General features: G+C 47.4%; 1 protein-coding gene and 1 pseudogene across 1 annotated transcript in view; one reads left to right on the top strand and one right to left on the bottom strand.

Annotated features, from left to right (window-relative positions):
* The window catches only part of GABBR2 (gamma-aminobutyric acid type B receptor subunit 2), a 422,124-nt gene that overhangs the window by 298,815 nt on the left and 100,311 nt on the right, over positions 1–22,998 (bottom strand). The gene's annotated exons all lie outside the window — the stretch shown is intronic.
* On the top strand, positions 2,225–22,370 carry LOC747445 (septin-7-like; annotated as a pseudogene).

The following is a 22,998-nucleotide window of genomic DNA, read 5'->3' as shown; positions in this document are numbered from 1 at the left end:
TTTCACCTGAAACTTGCCCTTATGGCTCCATGTTATGTTTGTGAGATTTTTGCCGCTGAATATAGCTGTGGTTCATTCATTTTCATAGCTGTGTAATATGCCATTGTGTGAATATGCCACCGTTTGTTTGTTCATTCCTCTGCCAGTGGACCCTTGGGCTGTTTCCAGCATTTTGTTTGGTTGCTGCTGTAAGCAAGATGGTCGAATATTTGCATATGCGCCTCCTTGCACACATATGAAGAGTTTCTCTAGGGTATAAACCTGGAAATTGAATTGTTGAATCATAGCGTTTGCTGCATGTTCTCTAAGTGGTTTGATCCATTTACACTCCCACCAGCAGTGTTTTAGAGATCTCACTGCTCCATATCCTTGCCAGCTTTAATTTTTGCCAGTCTTGTGGGTATTTGATATCACATTTCAATTTGTATGTTCCTGATTACTAAAGAGGTTAAGCCATCTTTTCATATGCTTATAGCCTGTGTTTCCTCTTTTGGACTGGTAACTTTGCCCATTTTTCTACTGGGCTGTCTTTTCCTTATTGATTTGTTCAGAGCACTCCCAGCCACAATGCCAAGCTGAACGAAACGATCACCTCCCGCATTCTGAATATTGACTTCTGTTAATGCGGCTTCAGTCTGCACACCTTCTATTGGGCTCCTACATCACACAGAGCTTGCTGTCAGTAAAAACTACTAAATCAGCACCTATTATCTTGGGTAGCAAAACACCGACAATCCTTCCTTGGTGCCCAGGGGAGAAAAAACCTACTTGATAAAATCCAGCCAACCAAAAGATGAATCAAAAATATAGATCTCAGGAATGGAGGTGGACTTGTGGTAAAAAAGGAGTGATAGTGAGAGCCAGACCCATTTAACATGAAACAACTGGCAATGTGAAGATAATAATGGAACATAAAATGCAGGAGGCAGAGGAGGGAAGAGAAGTTGTAAGATTGTTAATTTCCTCTTCTTCCATAGAAGGGCTTTAATCAATACCATCTAAAATTGAAAACTGCAGTTTAAAAGCCAGGATTTTAACCTCACTGCTTTTCATAATCTTTTATTACCCTTGGAGAGACATTTTGGAAACAAATATTTTCTGTAGCAAAGGCAAAATTGTTTAATGGTGAGCAATTCCTTCTATTTTACTTTTCCTCATTTTCTTCTGTTATATGCAAATAAATAAAATTCAACAACGATCTAAAGTAGGATGTAATAATGATCTCATTTTATAAAATTATTTCTTTATAATATATGCATAGAGAGATGTCTGGAATGAGAATCATCGAATGTTAAAGGTTATGAGATTTCAGTGGTTTTTTGTTACTTGCTTCTTTTACTTAAATAAAAAAAATACAGATTACTTTTATAAAGACAGAAAGTCATTTTTAAACTGGTAAGCTTTCCACACCCAGGGTGCTTTCTCAATCACTGAAGTTTCCCTCTTTCTGTTCATCTGTGGGTGATTTTCTGAACCTAAGAACAGACTTTAACATTTATCATTGCTAAATCATGTTCAAAATTAGCCCAGCACCATATCCAACTGAATTAAATATACACTATATTGTTTTGTCATTGCAACTAATTCATTGAAACATTTTCAGTCACCTACTAAGTACTAGGAGCTGTCCAGGAAACAGTAAGTTCATGTGACCTATAAAAATTCTTTGAACAGAACAGGTACCCAAGAAACATTTACTGAAGTGTTAAATTTAGAAACAAGAATAGTAATAATAATAACACAGTGAGCCCTTACATAGCATTTGCCTGTGCCAGGCACTATTCTAATTGCTGTATATACACTAACTCACTTAATCCTCCCAACAACCCTATGAACCATGTCCCATTATTATCCACATTTTAATAGATGAAAAAACTGAGGATCAGAGAGGTGAGTAATTTGCCCCAAGTTGCACACAGTGAGTGAGGGGCAGAGTTGGGAGTCAAACCCATGGAGTCAGGTTCCAGAGTCCATGCTCCATCATATCCATGTTCCGTTCTTTTCGGGCACAGGGTAAGACTACATTTCCCAGCCCCCCCTGACAATTAGGTGTGACCACTGAGTTTTGGGCAATGGAATATGAACAAAGACGATGTGTGCCATGCCCAGGTTGGCCTGTAAAACCATTCCATGGGTATTCTGTGCTCTTTTCCATCCACAGTGTGAGTGGGGAAAAAATGCAAGGACCTGAAACAGGAAGAAACCCCCCAGATCCCAAATCCCTATGGCAATCCTGGAAGGGGACACCACTATGTCACGAGAGAAACCATCCCAAGGAGGGCAGCCTCACGAGCTGACAGCCTCCAGGTGTGGCGTCTTTGGGTATGCCTCAGAGGAGGCCACCCTCTTCCCAGACCCCACCAACCATGGACTGAGCATGGCAGAGGAACAAGGGCTCCTCACTTCTGGCCAGTGTAAGACTTGACTACAGGTGATCTCTGAGCCCACTGGTCCAGCTGGAAATTTCTTAGAGCAGTGCTGCTGCCAGGGACTGTTCCTACCCGAGCCTCTTTCCTTCCCCACACCCTTTACTGATGTCAGACCCACCGCACAGTCTGAAGGCTCACCCTGCCCATCTCTCTTCATATCCCTTCAAAGGAATTTCCCCAGGGCCCCTCTAACTCTGAGCATCTGCTTCCCAGAACACCAACCAACACACCCCTTCAAGCTACACTTGACAATGACATAAGCAAGAAATAACTTTCATGCATGAAACTTCTGGGCTATAGAGGTGTAGTCACTACAGAGAGGCCGCATCATCTAACAAACATCCTTAAACGCCTGCTGTAAGCATTTTGAAACATAAAGAATCAGCACACCTGGGGAACTATTAAAGAAGGGTAAAGACAGTTGAGAGAGACAAGAAAAGATTATGGGAAAGGGTACAAAGTATATATGCCTTACATTTTAAAAAGTGTTCTCCTATCATTCAAGACACTTACGTCAAACCAGAATTTCAGGGATACAGCCAGATATAACTAAGGTATGCTGAGTTTGGCTGTCTTTTTTTTTTTTTTTTTTTTTTTTTTTAAAGACAGGATCTCCCTCTGTCACTGAAGCTGGAATGCAGTGGTGCCATCATGGCTCACAGCAGCCTCAACCTCCTGGGCTCAAGTGATCCTCCCACCTCAGCCTCCTGAGTACCTGGGACCACAGGTGCACACCACCACCACCACACTAATTTTTTAATTTTTTGTAGAGACATATCTCACTATGTTGCCTAAACTGGTCTTGAACTCCTGGACTTGAACTCCCAGTATCAAGCAATCCTCCCACCTTGGCCTTCCAAAGTGCTAGGATAACAGGCATGAGCCATCATGCCCTGCTGAACTAGGTTATCTTATTCGCCTCTGTCCCCCTTTGCCTATCAAAGAGTTTGGCCCCAAACAGGTGTTTAATACATCCTAGCTGGACTAAATTACTGCTGCCTGGCAGATACAATCACTGCTGGTGGGTAGAGCCTGAAATAAAAGTAGTCATATCCATAGCTCTGTCCCAAACAGCTTATTAACTCCAGCCATCTTGAGTTTTTCACACCCCTTCCCCGGGGTGATGGACAGACCATCTGCTTCTAAAAGTCTCCAGAGAGCCAGGCTGTCCATCCTGAATACTGAGAAAAACTGGCATTTCTGTATTCTCCCTGAAGCTGTCACTCTGAATTCTTGGCCGGCTGCAGACTGTGTTATTTGAAGATGATGGAGCCATAGCACACATCTCTCCTCTGCACTGTTAAAGCCAATTACCCAATTTACAAAATGTTTCTCAAAGACTGGGAGATACAAACTGCGTTTCCTAATTAGCTGTCAGTAAGCCTCCCCACATATGCAGGTGTGACATTTTTAAAAGTCAGGGTCACAAACACAAAGTGTACTCGGGCTGCCGATCAGGAGAGGGGTGCTCTTTTCTGCAGGTTTGTGCAAATATCACATGTTGGCAGCCCTTCTCCGGGGGTGGGGGCTGGATCGCCCTCTTAAGAGATACCAAACTCCAACTACGTGTGCCACCAAGCCGTCGCCACTCCTTTCCATTCCACATTTGTGGGGCACATTGGTTCAACATTGGCTGGGCGCCTGAGCTAGGTAGGGGAAGATGAGATGGGTAAGACTGGGTCCTTGATCTCATGGGATTTATAATCTGGAGTGGGTGAGAGACATGGAAATAATTTAGCAACATGTAGTAAATGGTGTAATGGAGGGTTGGACCTGGAGTTAGAGAATATTCATTCATCCCATAAACGCACCCTGGGTGATGAAGAACCAGGTCTCATGGTAGATGCTGAAGACGCATAAAAAGTGACATACGGTCTTGGCCATCAGGGAGCTTTCCATTCAGGAGGGAAGAGAAGATTCAAACAAAAAGCCATAACACAGGGCAGGATAGAAGTGGGAGCAATGGCAGAGACAAAAGTCACGCAAAAAAGGAAGGAATATTCAAACTGCACTGAGATATTCTGCCAAGACTTCTTGGAGGAGGCGGCATTTGAGCTGAGCCTTGCGAGAGGAACAAGAGACTGAGGTGGTGGGAGGGCGCACCAGGCTGAGTTACCAGCAAGAGTGAAGGCTTGGAAATAGGAAGTTGCAGGGCACCTTGGAGAAGAGGTCCATCGTGTTCACTAGCAGGAGCACAGGATGGAGAAGGGATGGGTGGGTTCGGACTGGCTTGAGCCAGTGCGTCGGGAACACTGAACACAGGTAGGTGTGGTTTTCTTTCCTTCAGGCAGTAAGAAGTCACTGCAGCCCTTTCACCAGGGGAGTGCCGAGAGGGAAGAGGCACTTGCTTTACACAGATGCCTCTGGCAGCTGGGGCAGAGGAGGAAGACCCAATGGGGAGGAAGGAGGCTAGGGAGAGGTGGGTGCATTGGTCCAGGCGTGAAGTGCTGGTGGATGGCTTGGCAAGCAACTTTGCCTAGCACCCCTAGGAGAGACATGTGTCCACTGGGGAATTCATTAGCTAAAGGCCTGTGAGGCGTGGGTTTGACCAATTCATGATATCAACAAGACTCGTTCAAATGAGTCCATCTCAGTAGTCTCCTTCATGGGAGGTCAATGATGGGAGAGACTGATGAGGAAAGAGATCGAAGAAAGAATAAACCAGCTATGTCAGGCATAGGATATGAGCTCCAGACCTGCCACTGCCTCACTCTGTGACCCCACCTCATCTATTCTTCACTTAAAAAACAAAAATGTTGAGTTAGCAGATTTGTCATTCAGCAGAGTTTGCAAAGCAAAGCAGGCTATACTTTGGCAACAAACAAACCCTAAATGTCAATGGGTCACCCCAGGAAAAGTTGATTCCTCTCTCAAGCAAGGGGGGCGCTTGACACATCCCAGACACCTAGGAGCCCAAGCTAATGGAACAACCGCCATCTTGAATGCAGCCAGTTGCTAATGGGGAAGGAAAATGAAAACTCTGGAGAGGCTCAGCCAGCAATTAAATTGACCTCATTGACTGGACATGGCCCATGAGACAGGCATGGCCCCACCCAAGTATAAGGGACACAAAGTGCAACTTACTAAGTGAGGAGAGAACCAGATACCTGGGAGCCTACTATGACTGCCACAGATGATCTCTCAGATCCCTTCCAGCCTACCAGTGTGTGTTTTTGTCTGCACTCAAGGCCAGATTTTGGTTCAATTTATACATATCCAGCTAACATTTATTTAATACTGACCTATGTGCTAGGAAATAAGCTAAATTCTTTTTATGCATTAGCCCACTTACTATTTATATTTAATATTTGCAGTGACTCCATGGGGTAGATACTATTATTAGCATTCATTTAACAGAGGAGGAAAGACAGGTTCAGGGAGCTTAACTGACAAGTTCAAGATTACATGACTGGTAAGCCATGAAGCCTGCACTCAAACCCAGGCTATCATACTCCAAACCTTATGCTCTTAGAAATAAGGCCATCTCTTTAGAGCTGGCCAGAGATAGCGTAAAAGGCCTTGGAAAGCAGTGATAAGTCATCAGGAGAGTGTTGTAGAAATGATTATTTCACCAAGTGAAGGAATAGATTCTAATCCTGAGAATCCATAAGGGAAGGCAAAGAGCCAGGGAAAGTGAGGATATGTCTTAGAAGAGCAAGACCAGTAACTCTCCAGGTTGGAGCACTAAAAGGGTGAATGGTAGATGCGAGGGGTGAGACTGGAACAGGAGGTTGAGGCAGCCTCTGGTAGGCCCTGAGCCAGCCAGTGCCAGCTTAAGGAGGTTGCCCCTTATTTTTCAGTCCATAGGGAGTTTCCCTTTGTTTTGTTTTACCACTTTATTTTAGTTATTTATTTTTTCTTTTTTGAAGACAGGGTCTCACTCTGTTGCCCAGGCTGGAGTGCAGTGGTACAATCACGGCTCACTGCAGCTTTGACCTCCTTGGCCTCAAGCGAGCCTCCCACCTAGGTCTCCTAAAGCTCTGGGATTACAGGCGTGAGCCACCATGCCTGGCCATTCTAATTATTTTTAAGTGTACAACTCAGTGGCATTAAGTGCACTCACCATGTTGTGTAACCATCACCACTGTCTATTTCCGGAATGTTTTCATTATCCCAAACAGAAAAGCTCCGCACCCATTAAACCCTGGAGCTTCTCAAGAGTGCTTCGACCTGATCATGACATCGCCAGAGCTGAGGACAGGGACGACGACCCTGGCAGCCACTTGAAGGTCGTTATTCAAGTGAGGAAGGGCAGGGCGTGGGGAGGGGTGAGAGACCAGTGCAGTGGTCCAGGGACAATGGCAGGAGCAGGGGGAAGGGGTCAGATCAGAACAAGAGGAAGAGTAGCCTCTAGGAGAGAGGGGAGTCCTAGTTTCCTTCATGGGCTGTGTGAGTCTGGGCCACCAGGACCCCCTGAGGTAGAGAAGCCAGGAGGGGGTGCTGGGTCCAGGGGACACTGCTGAGTCCAGCACTGGGCACAAGGCTGGTGAGGCACTGGCCAGCTGCCCACGCTACCGACTTTCCCTTGGGAGCCATGTCCCCGAATCTGACAGTCCTTCCTAGCACACGGGCCAGAGCTATCCCGACAGCTCCCCCATGTGCAAACACCCACTGGGCGCCTGCTCACAGATGAAGGGGGGCTGTAGGGTGGGTCCTCACCCCGTCACCGTGGCCACACTCATTCCTCAGGTGCCCGTGCTCCCTCTGCAGCGACTCAGCTGGAGTTAATTATGTGCCTCGCTTGTCCTCCAGCTGGGGACATGGTGGTCACTCCCCCACCTGACAGATGAGAGCTGGGCTGCTGTCACACATCACTGTGACCAGGGACTCTACTCAAGGGCTCGAATTCTCCAAGCCTGGCATAAGTCCTTCCGCCTCTCTGTTTTCAGAGGCTCTTCCCAGAGGCGATTTCCCCAACACCCCAACATCTCAGGTCTGATCCCACAGGCACAGTGTCGCCCACACTTGGAGGTTGTAAGGGGGTTCTGGGGTCCAGGCTGCACAAGCAGCCTTGGGAACAGCTGTGTTCCCATCTCAACATCCTGCTCCCAGGTCCCAGCTCCTCTACATCTGAAGTCCTAATGCACCTTCCCAGTGTCTAGCCCCAGGACTCAATTCTGGCCCGCCTCCCACCCCGTGGCTGAGAGCCTGCTAAGGGGTCCCCAAGCCCATCACTACACTGCCTGAGCAGGGGGTGACGCCTGGTGCTGCCCCTGGATTCACGGAAGAATGTGAGGCCTCTCCCTGCCTAGGAAAGGGGGCAAAGGGGTTTCAGCTTGGAACCTTGCTAGATGGACAGACCAGCAAACAGATACCACCAAGTGCTGGGAGGGGAGGGGAAGGGAGGGGCTCCGGGAGAGGAATTTGCTGGAGGGGTGGGGCCCAGGGAAGGTTCCTATGGCTCATTGAGGCAGCAGTTTGGGACCAGTGCATTTAGGAGCATAACCGCCTCTGGGGAAGCCCCTGGGCAGGACCCCTCGACCAGATGGCTGGCAAAATCTGAAGAGCAGCAGCCTTTGGAAGGCCAGAGGGAGGTGCACACCTGCACAGGGCAGCCCATCCCCAGAGGTGAAAGTCAAAGTCCACATCTGATAGGGGAGCTCACAAGCCTGGTCCTCCCTTTGTATAACAGGGAAGTAATGCTGGGAAGGCCTAACGATGGCACTCGAGGGAGCTGCATGGGGCAGAAGCTCGAGCCCTTTGCTAACTATGAATGCTGAATTTATTCAGTTTGATGTGCTAGGCGTTTACTGAGGATCTCTTTCAGGCTGAGATCTGCCAGGCACTTCGCAAACAGGAGGAAACAGGTCAGAGCCCGGTTCTCAGGGAGCTCACGTGCCAGCGGGGATGAGACAGGGCACAGTCACCGCAGAGAATGGTGTCTTAGTCTGCTTGGGCTTCTATCACAAAATACCACAAACTGGACAGATTAGAAACAACAGAAACTTATTTCCCACCGTTCTGGAGGCCAGAAAGTTTGAGATCAAGGCGCCAGCAGATTTGGTGTCTAGTGAAGGCTGGTTTCCAGGTTTATGGACAGCGCCTTCTGGCTGGGCCCTCACATGGTGGGAGGGGAGAACAAGCTCCCTTGCACCTCTTTTATAAGGCAGAATCCATTCATGAGGGCTCCACCCTCGTGACCTAATCACCCCCCTTCCCAAAGGCCCTACCTCCTAATACCATCAGTTTGGGGGCTAGGATTTCAACATATGACTCTTGGGGGAACGGAAACTTTTAGACTGCTGCAGATGGGAGAGCATATGATGAAAGGGGCAGCAGAGAGTGTGGGGCCTAGAGCCGGCCACCAGATGTAGTGCCAGGAATCAGGGAAGCCTTCCTGCAGGGGCGGGGTGCTTGGTACTTGTGCTGAGTCTTGATGCTTAAGGAGAAGTCAGCCAAATGGACAGGGTGAAGGAGGGTGGCCCACCGTGAGCAGGGTGCCCAGGTTCCAACCATGAGGCATTCCCTGCTCAGACACAGGGAAAAGTAAGGCTACATGTGGCCCCCCACTGTCCCCTCCCCAGAACTTTGCTCCATAAACATCTGTCACATCCTCCTGGGCCCTTTCGCAGATCCAAAGGCAAAGAAAACATTACCTTCCCAAATCCTGCAGACAGAAGGGCTTTTTGGGGTTCATTCACTTTCATGCATAAAAAAAGTATTATTTTTTTCTCTGAATAGCAACCTTGCTGTGAAATTGTTACTCAGTTTTTTTCATTAGGTTTAACAAACACTTCCTGAAACTTGAAAACTATTTGAACCCAGTTTTTCTTGCAATTAAAAAAAAACTAGCAGGAAAATAAATAAGGCAGACACAGAAGGACAAACACTGTACGATTCCGCCTATCTGAGGTACCTAAGGTAGTGAAGTTCATGGAGACAGGAAGGAGAACCGTGGTTGCCAGGGGTGGGGGAGAAGGGACTGGGGAGCTAGTGTGTAATGAGTATGAAGTTTCAGTTTGGGATGATCAAAAAGTTCTGGGAATAGATAGTGGTGATGGTCGTACAACAATGTAAATGTACTTAATGCTGCTGAGCTGTATATTTAAAAAATGATTAAAATTGTCAATTTATTTTGTGCATATTTTGTCACAATTAAAAAAACAATCAGGAAGGTAATACTTCCCTCAGGACAAGTCTCCAGGCCTCTCTGAAACTCAGTTTTCTCATCTGTAAAATGGGGGAGAAATCCATTCCCCCCTATTCTTTTGTTGTTGTTGTTTTTCTGCGACAGAGTCTCACTCTGTCACCCAGGCTGGAGTGCAGTGGCACCATCTTAGCTCACTGCAGCCTCAACCACCCAGGGCTCCAGCAATCCCCCCACCTCAGCCTCTCGAGTAGCTGGGACTGTAGGCATGCACCACCACACCCAGCTACTTTTTTGTAATTTTTAGTAGAGACAGGGTTTCGCCATGTTGCCCAGGCTGGTCTCGGAACTCCTCAGTTCAAGCCATCTGCCCACCTCAGCCTCTCAAAGTGCTGGGATTACAGGCATGAGCCACCATGGCCAGCCCATTCCTCCCTATTCTTTGAGCTTGGTAGGGAGAAAGAATCCATGCTTTTGTTCTCTGCCAGGTCAGGAAAGCATTTTCCAAATGATACTTTACAAAAAAAAAAACTAAAGAGAAATCAAAATGAAACTAAATAATGATATACAAAAGCACAAAATGGCCCCATATCTAGAGGGCCAATTCCTGGATGGACAGGAGGCTGGAGGTTGTATTCATAAGGAAATGAGTTGCGTGAGAGAAGGAGGTTGCCCAGAGTACACAGCAATGGAGCTGAGCCAATCTGGGTCTCCTCCCACAGCCATAAGTCCTCTTTCCCCAGCCACAGGTCCCCAAACCCTTAAGAGGGTATATGGCTTCTGCCATGACACCTGTGTCCCATCCCCTTTGCCTGGCCAAGTCCATACATCTTGCTTTCTTCTGGAAGTCTTTGCCAGGTGAGATGCCCCTTCCACGGGCTGAGCCAGCACCCTCTGTTGGGGAAGGCCCATGGAGCCCCTGTCTCCTACATCTCTGTAGCTTAATGGTCAAGGGTCTGGCTCTGGAGCCAGGTGTCTGACTTCAAGTATCCCACTTACTAGCTGAAGGACCTTGGGCAAACTTTTAGCTTCGGTTTCCTCCCCCATAAACGAGGATGATAATAGTGTTTACATTATGCAGTTATGGTGAAGGTCAGATGAATTCATTCATTCAAAGGGCTGGAAAGAGTGCTGGCGCCGGTGAACACTTGGGAGATGTTAGCTGTTCCATGTACTGCCTCAGGACCCCTGCACCTGCACACACTGAGTGCTCCTACCTGTTTGCTGAATTTTCCCAATGGCGGAAATAAAGGCAGTCACAGCACAGCCTTGGGGGTGGGGGCTCTGGCTTATGGGTTCCCTTCTCGGGCTTCACATTTATATAGCTAAGAAGGACCAGGACCACACCTGCCCTCTCTGGTCCCTCCTGAGGAAATGGTAGGGGGATATCCTCAAAGCCCCCCTCCCCATTTTATTCCTATAACAGCCTGGCCCAGCCCAGCCCTGCCATGGAAGGAGCGGGCGATGTGGTCACGACAGGACCATATGGGGACCTGCCCCTTGCTATTTCTCACTATTTTGGGCCAATCTGTTGACATGACAACCAGGCTTTTAGACCCTGCCGCCCAGGGCTCTGTTTCCATCCTTACGCTTGCATTCTGCAAAACACAGCCTCCATTCACCAGCTGCCTCCGCGTTTGGAGGGGCAGAGTCACAGATTCTGCAAGACCCCCTCCCCTTAACAGCTAGAGCAGGCAGCAGGTAAGACCTCCCACCAGCATCCCTACTCCCAATATGCATGGGAATTGGCAGCTCCCCTCCCCAAAGCCTGCAAGCCTTAGGCAAGCACAGAGGGAGGCCAGGCGACCACCTCGAAGCTTTGCATGAAACCCCAGGGCTGACTCGCCTTCCCTAGCAGGAGCTGCTAAGGCCCACCCCTATGCTGTGCTCAGTCTCCAGATACTCATATTTTAGGAAATATTAGGTCAACAAGGGATCCCAGGGGTTGTCTGGGCCAAGAACTGCATTGTGAACCCGAGTGGTGCAGCTTATCTGAGATCTGCAGGCCCCCACCCGTCAGCCTAGGATTCAGGCCACCCCACCAAGATTCCATACATGTTGCTCTAAAATAGATGGCAAAAAATGTGTGTATTCTCCTGCACAACAGAGCACACAGAATTTTATTCTTATGCTGGGAACTTTGCGATCACAAACAACACGCCAGGGACAACATGCCAGGGACAACATGCATGGGCTGAGTGCCCGCTAGGGTGGCAATAACAGCAGCCAGAAATAATAATAATGGCACTGAACTCCTGAAGCTTGCTATGTGGCAGGGAAAATCCTGCACACTTCACAAGCATCATCTCATGAAGCTGCATGTCCACAGCAACCCCCATTTTACAGAGTTGGAAACAGAAGCTCAAAGAGTTTACATAACCAACTCCAGGACACACAGACAGCAGGAGGGAAGCTGGGCTTGAGGCCAGCCTGTCTGTGCACTCACCCACAACCTCATGAATCTTGGTGGTTGGAGGGCTCAAGGATGAAGTGGCAGCAAGCATCACTGCCTTCCCAGAATCCCCAGAGCCACCTGGGGTGAGGGCACAGGTAAGGAAATTTCCAGCAATGCACTCAGAGCAATAAGAAAAAATGCTGGGGAGGGGAAGGGTAGATGATTGGGAAGAGCAGGGAAGAGAGTATTCACTTATAAGTAAGCTCTTTTTATTTTATTTATTTTCATTTTTATGGAGACAGAGTCTCACTCTGTCTCCCAGGCTGGAGTGCAGTGGTGCAATCTCGGCTCACTGTAACCTCTGCCTCCCGGGTTCAAGCCAACTCTACTGCCTCAGCCTTCCAAGTAGCTGGGATTTACAGGTGTGCACCACCACCTCCGGCTAATTTTTTGTATTTTTAATAGAGATGGGGTTTCACCATGTTGCCCAGGCTGGTCTTGAACTCCTGAGCTCAGGCAATCCACCCGCCTTGGCCTCCCAAAGTGCTAGGATTACAGGTGTGAGCCACTGCGCCCAGCCTACTTATAAGCAAGTTCTAGGAGCTGTGCCCTAAGCTAGGCTCATTCAATGACAACATCCACCTGAAAAATTTCTTTCTTAGAAGAGGCCAGTGACTAGAACTGAGGAGGCCAGAGAGACATCTTGGAGGAGGAGGCTTTTGAAAAGGAAGGACAGGAGCGTCTTCATTTTCCACAGTTCAGGAAGTGCATCACCTACTCTACAGGTAGAAAGTATGAGATTCATACGCCACACCCATTGCATCCTCCACACTCTCTAGAAACAGGGTGAACACAAAACTACACAGGGAGATCTATTGTTAATATCGTGCATAAAGAAGAAAACAAAGGAATTTTGCTAGGAGGCTGGCGGGTGCAGTCAGCTGAAATAAATAAATTAAAATGCGGCATTGTTGTCTCTGTGTACATTTGTTTTAATTACTGTTTACTGAAAAACTAAAACTTCACATAGGAAAGAAGAAGAAAAAAAAAATCCCCAAACGTGCATAACCAGTGTCTGTACGACAGATCTAACTTGGGGCGGGTGGGGTGGGACTTTCGTCTTCAGCTGTCACAGCAGCACCCAACCAGGGGTGCGCACACAGCAGATCAAGCGTCTGGAATGGGCTTCCACATGGCTGGCAGACACTTGGACCTAAAAGCTCATCCAGCGAGCATGAACCTGGCTACCTAGGAGGCGGCATCACACAGCAACCCAGCCTCCAAGCCCGCCTACAGGCCACGTGAGATGGGCAGAATTTTCCCTGTTCCATCACAGTACACCACATGTCCTCTATATGGTTTTCACTCTGTCTTTTATTAACAAGCCTCTTATAGACATAAATGGCTCCCCTGCCCCCTACCTCCTTATGCCTCTGAAGTAGACCTACCTGAAGGCAAGAACCATGCCTGTGCCATCTTTCTTGGGCCTGGCACTGAGCTCAGGCTGACCGGGAGACAAGATGGGCACCCCCAGCTGCTGTATCTGTGGGGAATGGCAGAGAAGGCCTCATTCCTGGGTGGGATCTTTGGTGGCCTTGAAGGTGAGGACTCCAACCTAGGGGTTTCAAAGTCAGTTCCTCAGGAGGCCTCTTGAAGAAAGACTGACATGGCATGACCCTACTGGGCAAGGCTCTGAGTCCCCACCACCATTTAACCAGAAGGGTTCCCTTCTGGAGATTTTATATGTGGGCTTCTAGCAAATTTTGTTGGAATGGAAGGTTCTGTAGACAAGCAGAACAATGAACACCAGGAGACTAGAGCAGCCCCCTGAGGGCCTTGCCATAGTGGCTGGGCCTCACTCCATCACCTTGGGTCCTCTCAACCTAGGACCTGCAATGGACATACTAGGCCTGTTTAGCAAATGAACAGAGAAAACAAAACAAAACCTCTCAAGAAACCAGGGTAATCTTAAAGTTTCAACACAGGGTGAGGGGCCAGTGTTTTCTCCTGACCCGATGGAGGTTGAATTACACATGACCTTCAATCCCAGGCTGAGGGGGCCACCTCTGTCCTACGGAGCATGTGGCCCCAGGCCCCTCAGACACAGTATGCAGTGGTGCTGACGGGCTCTGAGCAGGGCATGCGGGTATACAGTGACCTGCCCAAGGAGGCTTAGGTGTAAACTCAGGACACAAAACAGACCTGGGGACCCCACCCCGCATGGCACCAGGAGGCTTTGCCCAAGTTGAGAAGAGGGGGACAGCACAGTGTCTGAATTAGAAGGTGAGGTAGGAATGCCAGGGAGAGATGGGGGTGGGTACAAGGCAGTTTGAGGACTGACCAGCCCGGTCTGGCTAAAGCAGGCAGTAGGAGAAATGGGCAGAGCAGGAGCTCCACAGTATTAATAGAAACTGCCTCGATGCAGAGAGTGGGAATGCGAAGAGTCAATTAAGAAAGGGGCAGGCACGCGCTGGCTAATTGCTGAAGCTGGGGGATGGGCTCATGGAGGCAGCTTATCCTACTCTTTCTACTGAGGCATACATCTGAAATCATCCATCATAAAAAGCTCAAGAAAAAATAAGAAGAACAAGGAAGGGCTGTGCAGCCCCCCAAATCTCCCCTTTTCTCATTTCAATGATTCCAGGCACATCTGCAGGAAATATACAACCAGAGGCCCAAATCACAGCTAAGATGACAGGCATCAGGGCTGCAAAGATGGAACAGCTCCTCCTTCTCTGCTGGGCAGAGCACTTCTTCCCAGGGAGTATTTCTAGCTGACCTCCCCGCTCCAATAGCATCAACCATCATCTGTAGGCTGATGACCCCAAATCCCAACCTCCACCTCCCTGAAGCTCCAGACCACACATCTCCACCTGGGTGACCCACAGGTCCAAACCTGGACTGGCCATCTTCCCCTAAAATGTGGTCAGTGTCCCAGAAGGCAGAATACAGATGTGACTGGGTGAGAGAGGGGCTCTAGATTCTGACTCTGAGAAACCTGCTTTCTCTGCATAAGCCTTCTGGATAGGCATGGTGCTCAGCAAGTGCCCAGTACAAAGAAGGGCTCAGTAAACATCAGCTGTCACCATGACTATTGTTATTTGCATTCATGTTAGTATCAACGTTCACCTCTGCAGGTTCCCCAAGGCAGAAAACTGGGAGCCGTCCAAGACTCCATCGTTGCGTGGCCCCTCACACCTAGCCAGTCTCAAGTCCTGTACGTTCTACTCGCTGAGTATCCACGGAACCGTGCCAGCCTCTGCACCACACCGCCACATGCGTGTGTCTGGCCTCACTGTGGCAGGTGACTCTGCTTCCAGGCCTGCTACCTCCCCTCTGCTGGTCACCTCCCTTCAGAGTGATCTCCCTAAAATGAAAAGCTTATCATGTCCCTCACTGATCAAAAGGCTTTCATGGCCCTCTGGTCCCCCGGTGAGCACCCTATTACTGTGCTTTCCAAGGCTCAGCTCACATGTCACTTTCTGCTCCAAATCCTCCCTGATCCCACTAAACAGGACTGACCACTTCCACCCTGTGCCCCACTGACCTCATACAAACTTCTACAACAATAACAGTGCTGCTCAGACTGTCATAAAACACACAATTTCCAAACAAAACAAAACGTATCAGAATACCAATGTAGATTGTCAAATTTTATTTTCTCAAGTAAAGACGTTAAAAAACAAAACATGGGCTGGGCGCAGTGGTTCACACCTGTAATCCCAACACTTCGGGAGGCCAAAAAGGGAAGATCATTTGAGGCCAGGAGTTTGGGACCAGCCTGGGCAACACAGCAAGACCTTGTCTCTACAGAAAAATTTGAAATTAGCCGCGCATGGCGGTGCACATCTGTAGTCCCAGCTACTTGGGAGGCTAAGGCGGGAGGATCACTTGAGCCTATGAGTTGGAGCCTGCAGTAAGCTATGAAAATGCCACTGCACTCCAACCTGGAGGATGAAGCGAGACCCTGTCTCTTAAAAAAAGAAAATAATAAATGAAATCAATAAATCAATAAACAAATCCTAATGTCTGCTATCACCACAATTTAATTTTTTAAAGGACATAAGAAGGAAGGAGGAGGAGGGAAGGGAAGGCACCATCTCAGAGTGAAGGGTGTTCTTGAAAACAACAAAGTTAGCTCTGTTAAAAACTTACCCTTATTTTCCTCAGGGCACCATGGTCTCTTGAAGCTCTGTTAAGGCCAGTATGGGCCAAGGGCTGGTCATTGTGAATGTTTCCTGGTTTGTTCCCATCTCCCACTGGAAGCTGTGAGTGACTTTCAGGTGGGCACTGCCAGGCTGAGCCTGGAGATGCAAGTGTGGGGTAGTGGATGTCAAGCCCCAGCTGCCTGCGATTGCCAAAGTCAAGTACAGCACAAACAATGTGACCACAGGGAAGACCCTTAGCTGAGTTGCTGAGTTGGTTTTAGAAAGATTTTACTTGAACGGCTCTTTATTTTTTCATTGTTATTTTTTTGAGACAGAGTCTTGCTCTGTCGCACAGGCCGGAGTGCAGTGGTGTGATGACAGCTCACTGCAGCCTCACCCTCCCGGGCTCAAGCAATCCTCCCTCCTCAGCCTCCTGAGTAGCTGGGACCACAGGCTTGCACCACCATGCCTGGTTAATTTTTTTTTTTTTAATTGTTGGTGGCCAGGTGCGGTGGCTCACGCTTGTAATCCCAGCACTTTGGGAGGCCGAGGCAGATGGATCATGAGGTTAGGAGTTTGAGACCAGCCTGGCCAACACAGTGAAACTCCGTCTCTACTAAAAATACGAAAATCAGCTGGGCGTGGTGGCAGGCACCCGTAATCCCAGCTACTTGGAAGGCTGAGGCAGGAGAATCGCTTGAACCCGGGAGGCAGAGGGTGCAGTGAGCCGAGATCGCACCACTGGGTGACAGAGCTAGACTCTGTCTCAAAAAAAAAAAAAAAATGGTAAATGTCTCATTATATTGCTTAGGCTGTTCTTGAACTCCTGAGCTCAAATGATCCTCCCTCCTAGACCTCCCAAAGTGCTGGGATTACAGGCGCGAGCCACTGCACCCAGCCTACAACTCCTCATTTTAATATCGCTCAGGAAGCACACCCTGCAATAACGATGATCATAATAATCCTAAAACAAACCTGCCCAAGCACTAGGGAACAATTTGAAATTGTTAATTGATTCAGTGGGAGGGGAGAAAACTGGAGGAAAGAGAGTGCAAGTTCTCACGGAGATGCTCGGTTTCTTTTTTTAGCAAACTACCTTGTGCCTGCCACAGTCTTCCCTGAAACACCCAAACATTCACTGGATTCCACAACGTGGGGCCATAGTCTGTACTGGAGAGTCCAGTATGCTACAGGCAGGAGCAGACATGGCCTGGGTTCAGCTGTGTGGCCTTAGGCAAGTCACTTTGCTTCTCTGGGCCTTTCAATCCTATCTATAAAGTGTAGTGATTCCTTATCTAGCTGTAGGGAGGGCCGGCAGACACAGGAAAACACAGGCTCTGGAAACACGAGGACTTGGCCACCCCAAGGGACTACTGCTGGTATTCTTGTTGTTGCTAAGAAGACTGAATGCTCAGCAAATTTGGACTAAGAGAGAAATGGGTTTCATGTCAATAAATACCCCCACTCTCTCTGCCCCGTCTCCTACAGAGCACCTCATTTCAATTGCCAAGGCATTCCCTGTTTCAGAAAGATAAACAAGATCCCCAAAGGCTGGAAATCATTCTTCCAGCAACTTCCTCATTGTCCTGTTACAACTAAGATCTGGGTGGACATTCTCAGGCAAAGGATTTGGTCTGGAACTTTTCCACTGTGTTTCCTCAATGGCCAAGGTTCATTCATGCTAGAGAGAGGAGGAATTTAATATCGCTAATTACTTTTTAGGGAGCAGTTTCATCCTGGAAATTTTGAAATTGATTTCTTACCCAGTTTCCCCTTGGTTGATATTATTCTCTCAAGATCCTTACTGAACCTTCCAACAACACTTCTTTTATTCTCCTTCATGCTCCAGCTCTACGTTTGCTTTTTTTGTCCTCCCTCAAGGGCAAGGATCACCTCTCTGATTTTTGCCTCCCACCCTGGGCCTGGCACACAAGTCAGGCTCCACCAGTGCACTAGAGAAACAAAGACACAAAGATGTGATTTTCCCTAAGCATGCTTTCTGCAGCTGCAGCTCAGAAATCTCAAACGGTTCAAGATAAGAAACTGGCCCAAAGCTGATTAATTTTGCAAAACAGACCTTCCAGGGTAGCACACAAGATCTTCAGAAAGAATATTCTGGTTCTTACTTCCCACTGAGAGCTTCAGGGACCATAATTAGAGCAGCATGGAGCAACAGACTCCGCTCTGGTTCACTAAACCCCAAGAACCTTCCTACCAACATGGACAAAAATAACGTCCCGTTCCATCTGAAAATATCACCTAGAATTCAGATGTGTGCTCTCTCATTGTGTTCTGTGCATTTTTAAGTAGCTCTATTTGGCTGGGTTTTGACAGCTGGAAGCTGAGGCTTGGAGACCCGCCCGGGCACAGGGTGGTGCTTTTCAAAGATGCAGACCACTGCGTCAGAACCACCTGGGGGCTTGTTAAAATGCCGCTTCCCAAGCGCTATTCCAGACCTACCAAATCGGAATCTCTAGGGCTGCTCCATTTTTAATACACATCCCTGATGATCCGGGTACACACTAAAGTTTGAGACGCCAGCTCATTTTCCTGCCAAGGAGCTTTGCTTATTCCCCCACCCAACCTCCCACACACATCCATTTCATCGGCTTTATTGAGCAACAGTTTCTGCAGGACAGGACATCCATGCAGCTCTATGGAGTTACAGACTGCAGGTTCACCGAAGTTCTCAGTGTCTTGGTCTCTGCTCCAACATCGCCCTCACCCTTCCTAAAATAGCCACCAGCCATCCTTTGGGCTCCGAATGTTTGCTTTTGTTCCAGAAGATTGTGTTGTCATGCTTTTCCCTTCTACCCACAACATGTAGAAGGCTGGGCAGAGTAGGGCCTCAGAAATTGCTTACTGATTGACCAACACCTGCATAAATTGGAACACTCACTGGAAGATTGGTCCTTACATATGCATTTGTTTTTAATGCTGGCTGGATGCTCATACTAACAGAGACAACAATGGTAATCATAAGAATCATAATGCTGGTGAGAAAGATCTTTATATAAGGCCCTTTCTAGGTTACAAAGATATGTCACACATTTTCCCCTTGATAGTCATCTGTAACACTCAAAACAAACATTATCACACCCACTTTACAAATGGCAAACTGAGGCTCAGAGAGATTAAGTGGCTTTCCTGAGGACTCACAACTAGTTGTTTGTGGGGCTGGTACTCCAATCTAGACCCCTCATCTCCCAGGAGTCAATCATTCTTTCCCTGATCCAGTAAATAATGACTGAGCCCCCATGATATGCCATTCACCACACCAGAGCTAAGGACCAAGAGCCAAGGCTGACGTGGTCCCTGCCCTCCTGGTCTCCCACCCACATCACCCCTAATGACATGGAAGCTGCCATCAGCCAGGAGACAAGATACATACATGGCAAGGCCAAAAGGCATAACAGAACAAGTCAGGGTGTGCCCATGAGATGAAACCAGGGCAGCAGTGCCCCTCTCCTTCTGTTGAGGCCTCCACAGGGATGTACAGTGCAACAGCGGAGTAGCCATCCCCAGGTCAGGTTTCCAACTGCACCTGCCCTGCCAGTCTCAGGTGCTGTGAGCCCCAGAGCTTGGAGGCAACAAGGGGAGCACAGCTCTCAGCATGAACACGGGGATTTTCAGAAAGGGTGGAGCAAGGTGGCCTTGGTACAAGCTGCCATTCCCCAGGACGGTACTGCAGATCTGCAGTGGGCCACTCGCCACCCTGAGGCTAAGCTTGCGTCTGTATCTCGGGCTATGGACTCTCACCTGCCTTACAGAGCTACTGTATGCCCACATGAACGTGATGGGGAAACCCACAAGCCCAGCTTGAGGTCGGCAATCACCGTGATTCCTCAGGGGCCCACTTCCTTTTCTTAATGGATCTTCTAAGGGTCTAGAAACTGCTGCTGCCATTTGGGGCTATGGCAAGGAGTGCCTCTAGGATACCCTGCCACATTCACATCTTTCTTTAACTGAGGCTTCAAACTGCGTGACATAAGCAGACTAGTCATGAGACTCCAGCACATCACTTAACCTCGTAGCATCCCATTTCTTCACCTGTAATTCGGGATAATGGAACTGTTCTCCTCGAGTTCATGTGAGGATTTTTTTTTATTATACTTTAAATTCTAGGGTACATGTGCACAATGTGGTTTGTTACATATGTATACATGTGCCATGTTGGTGTGCTGCACCCGTTAACTTGTCATTTGCATTAGGTATATCTCCTAATGCTATCCCTCCCCCCTCCCTCCACCCCACTACAGGCCCGGTGTGTGATGTTCCCCTTCGTGTGTCCAAGCGTTCTCATTGTTCAATTCCCACCTATGAGCGAGAACATGCGGTGTTTGGTTTTTTGTCCTTGAGATAGTTTGCTGAGAATGATAGCTTCCAGCTTCATCCATGTCCCTACCAAAGACATGAATTCATCCTTTTTGTGGCTGCATAGCATTCCATGGTGTATATGTGCCACATTTTCTTAATCCAGTCTATCATTGAGGGACATTTGGGTTGGTTCCAAGTCTTTGCTATTGTGAATAGTGCCACAATAAACACACGTGTGCATGTGTCTTTATAGCAGCATGATTTATAGTCCTTTGGGTATATACCCAGTAATGGGATGGCTGGGTCAAATGGTATTTCTAGTTCTAGATCCCTGAGGAATCGCCACACTGTCTTCCACAATGGCTGAACTAGTTTACAGTCCCACCTCATGTGAGGATTTAAAGGGTAAATACATACAAACTGCTTGTAATAATGCCTGGCACATCAGAAGCACTTTGGTGTCTATTATGTTTTTTTTTTTCTTTTTTTTTTTTTTGAGATGGAGTCTCACTCTGTTGCTCAGGCTGGACTGCAATGGCGCAATCTTGGCTCACCGCAACCTCCGCCTCCCAGGTTCAAGCAATTCTCCTGCCTCGGCCTCCCGAGTAGCTGGGATTACAGGCATGTGCCAACACGCCCGGTCGATTTTGTATTTTTAGTAGAGACAGGATTTCTCCATGTTGGTCAGGCTGGTCTCAAACTCCTGACCTCAGGTGATCCGCCCGCCTCGGCCCCCCAAAGTGCTGGGATTACAGGCATGAGCCACTGTGCCTGGCCTATTATCATTTTTTTATGATAACTTTCCTTTTTTTAAAAAAAAGTACAAACAGTGCGAGAGCCACTGCTGCTGAGGAAAGAAGCGTCAACAGCAGCACCATGGGAGGTCCGACTGATCCACATGAATTCCTAGGCATTCAGACTTAAGACTCATCTTCTTCCTGCTTGCCCGCGGCTCCGCCGGCATCCAAACCACTGCTCGCCCCATGTCGCTCGGTAGCTCAACAGAAGACCCTTGAAGGCTATGTGGGATTTGCCAATCTCCCAAACCAAGTATACAGAAAATCAGTTAAGAGATCTGGTTTTGATTCACGCTATGGTAGTGGGTGGAACAATCCAAAGTTTTAATCAAAGAAGGTGGTGTTCAGTTGCTGCTCACAATAGTTGATACCCCAGGATTTGGAGATGCAGTGGATAATAGTAATTGCTGGCAGCCTTACAATCGACTACATTGATAATAAATTTGAGGACTACATAAATGCAGAATCGCATGTGAACAGACGTCAGATGCCTGATAACGGTGTAGCGTTGTTTATACTTCATTGCTCCTTCAGGACATGGACTTAAACCATTGAATATTGAGTTTATGAAGCGTTTGCATGAAACAGTATCATCTCACTTATTGCCACAGAAGACACACTCACACCAGAGGAATGCTAACAGTTTAAAAAACAGATAATGAAAGAAATCCAAGAACATAAAATTAAAATATATGAATTTCTGGAAACATAATAGAGAAGAAAATAAACTTGTTAAAAAGATAAAGGACCATTTACCTGTTGGTGTAGTAGGTAGTAATACTATCATCGAAGTTAATGGCAAAATGATCAGAGGAAAGCAGCATCCTTGGGGTATTGCTGAAGTTGAAAATTGTGAACATTGTGATTTTACAATTCTAAGAAATATGTTGATAAGAACACACATGCAGGACTTGAAAGAGGTTACTAATAATGTCCACTATGAGAACTACAGAAGCAGAAAACTGGCAGCTGTGACTTATAATGGAACTGATAACAACAAGAATAAAGGGCAGCTGACCAAGAGCCCTCCGGCACAAATGGAAGAAGAAAGAAGGGAGCATGTAGCTAAAATGAAGAAGACGGAGATGGAGATGGAGCAGGTGTTTGAGATGAAGGTCAAAGAAAAAGTTCAAAACTGAAGAACTCTGAAGCTGAGCTCCAGCAGCACCATGAGCAAATGAAAAGGAATTTGGAAGCACAGCATAAACAATAAGAGGAAAAACGTCATCAGTTAGAGGATGAGAAAGCAAACTGGGAAGCTCAACAACGTATTTTAGAACAACGAACTCTTCGAGAACCTTGGAAAAGAACAAGAAGAAAGAAAGATCTTTTAAACTCTCTATTGACCACCAGTTACGTATTAGTTGCCAATATGCCAGCTTGGACATCAGTGTTTGTTGGATCCGTTTGACCAATTTGAGCCAGTTTTATCTATAATGATGGATTTAAGAGCATGACACACATTATTTTTGTTGTTGTTGTTCTTGATGGAGATTAAGATGCCGTCAATTGTCTAGGGTGTTGTGTACTTAGAAAGTAACAGCTCTACTTTTCCTACTTTTTCTTTTTCTTTTTTTATTAAACAGATTATCTTCAGTTGAATGCAAGAGAACATTTTACTGTTGTACAATCATGTTCTGACGGTTTGATTGTTTACAGGATATTCCAAAATAAAAGGACTCTGGAAGGTTTTGATTGAGGATAAAAGGCCATAATATGATGCAAACTATGCTTCTCTATGATAATTATAATACAAAGGTTCCATTCAATGCAGTATATACAATAATGTAATTTAGTCTAACACAGTTGACCCTATGTTTTGACA

The sequence above is a fragment of the Pan troglodytes genome, chromosome 11 (assembly GCF_028858775.2).
Source record: "Pan troglodytes isolate AG18354 chromosome 11, NHGRI_mPanTro3-v2.0_pri, whole genome shotgun sequence".
Classification (NCBI taxonomy): domain Eukaryota; kingdom Metazoa; phylum Chordata; class Mammalia; order Primates; family Hominidae; genus Pan; species Pan troglodytes.
This window is presented reverse-complemented; position numbering and strand designations above follow the sequence as displayed.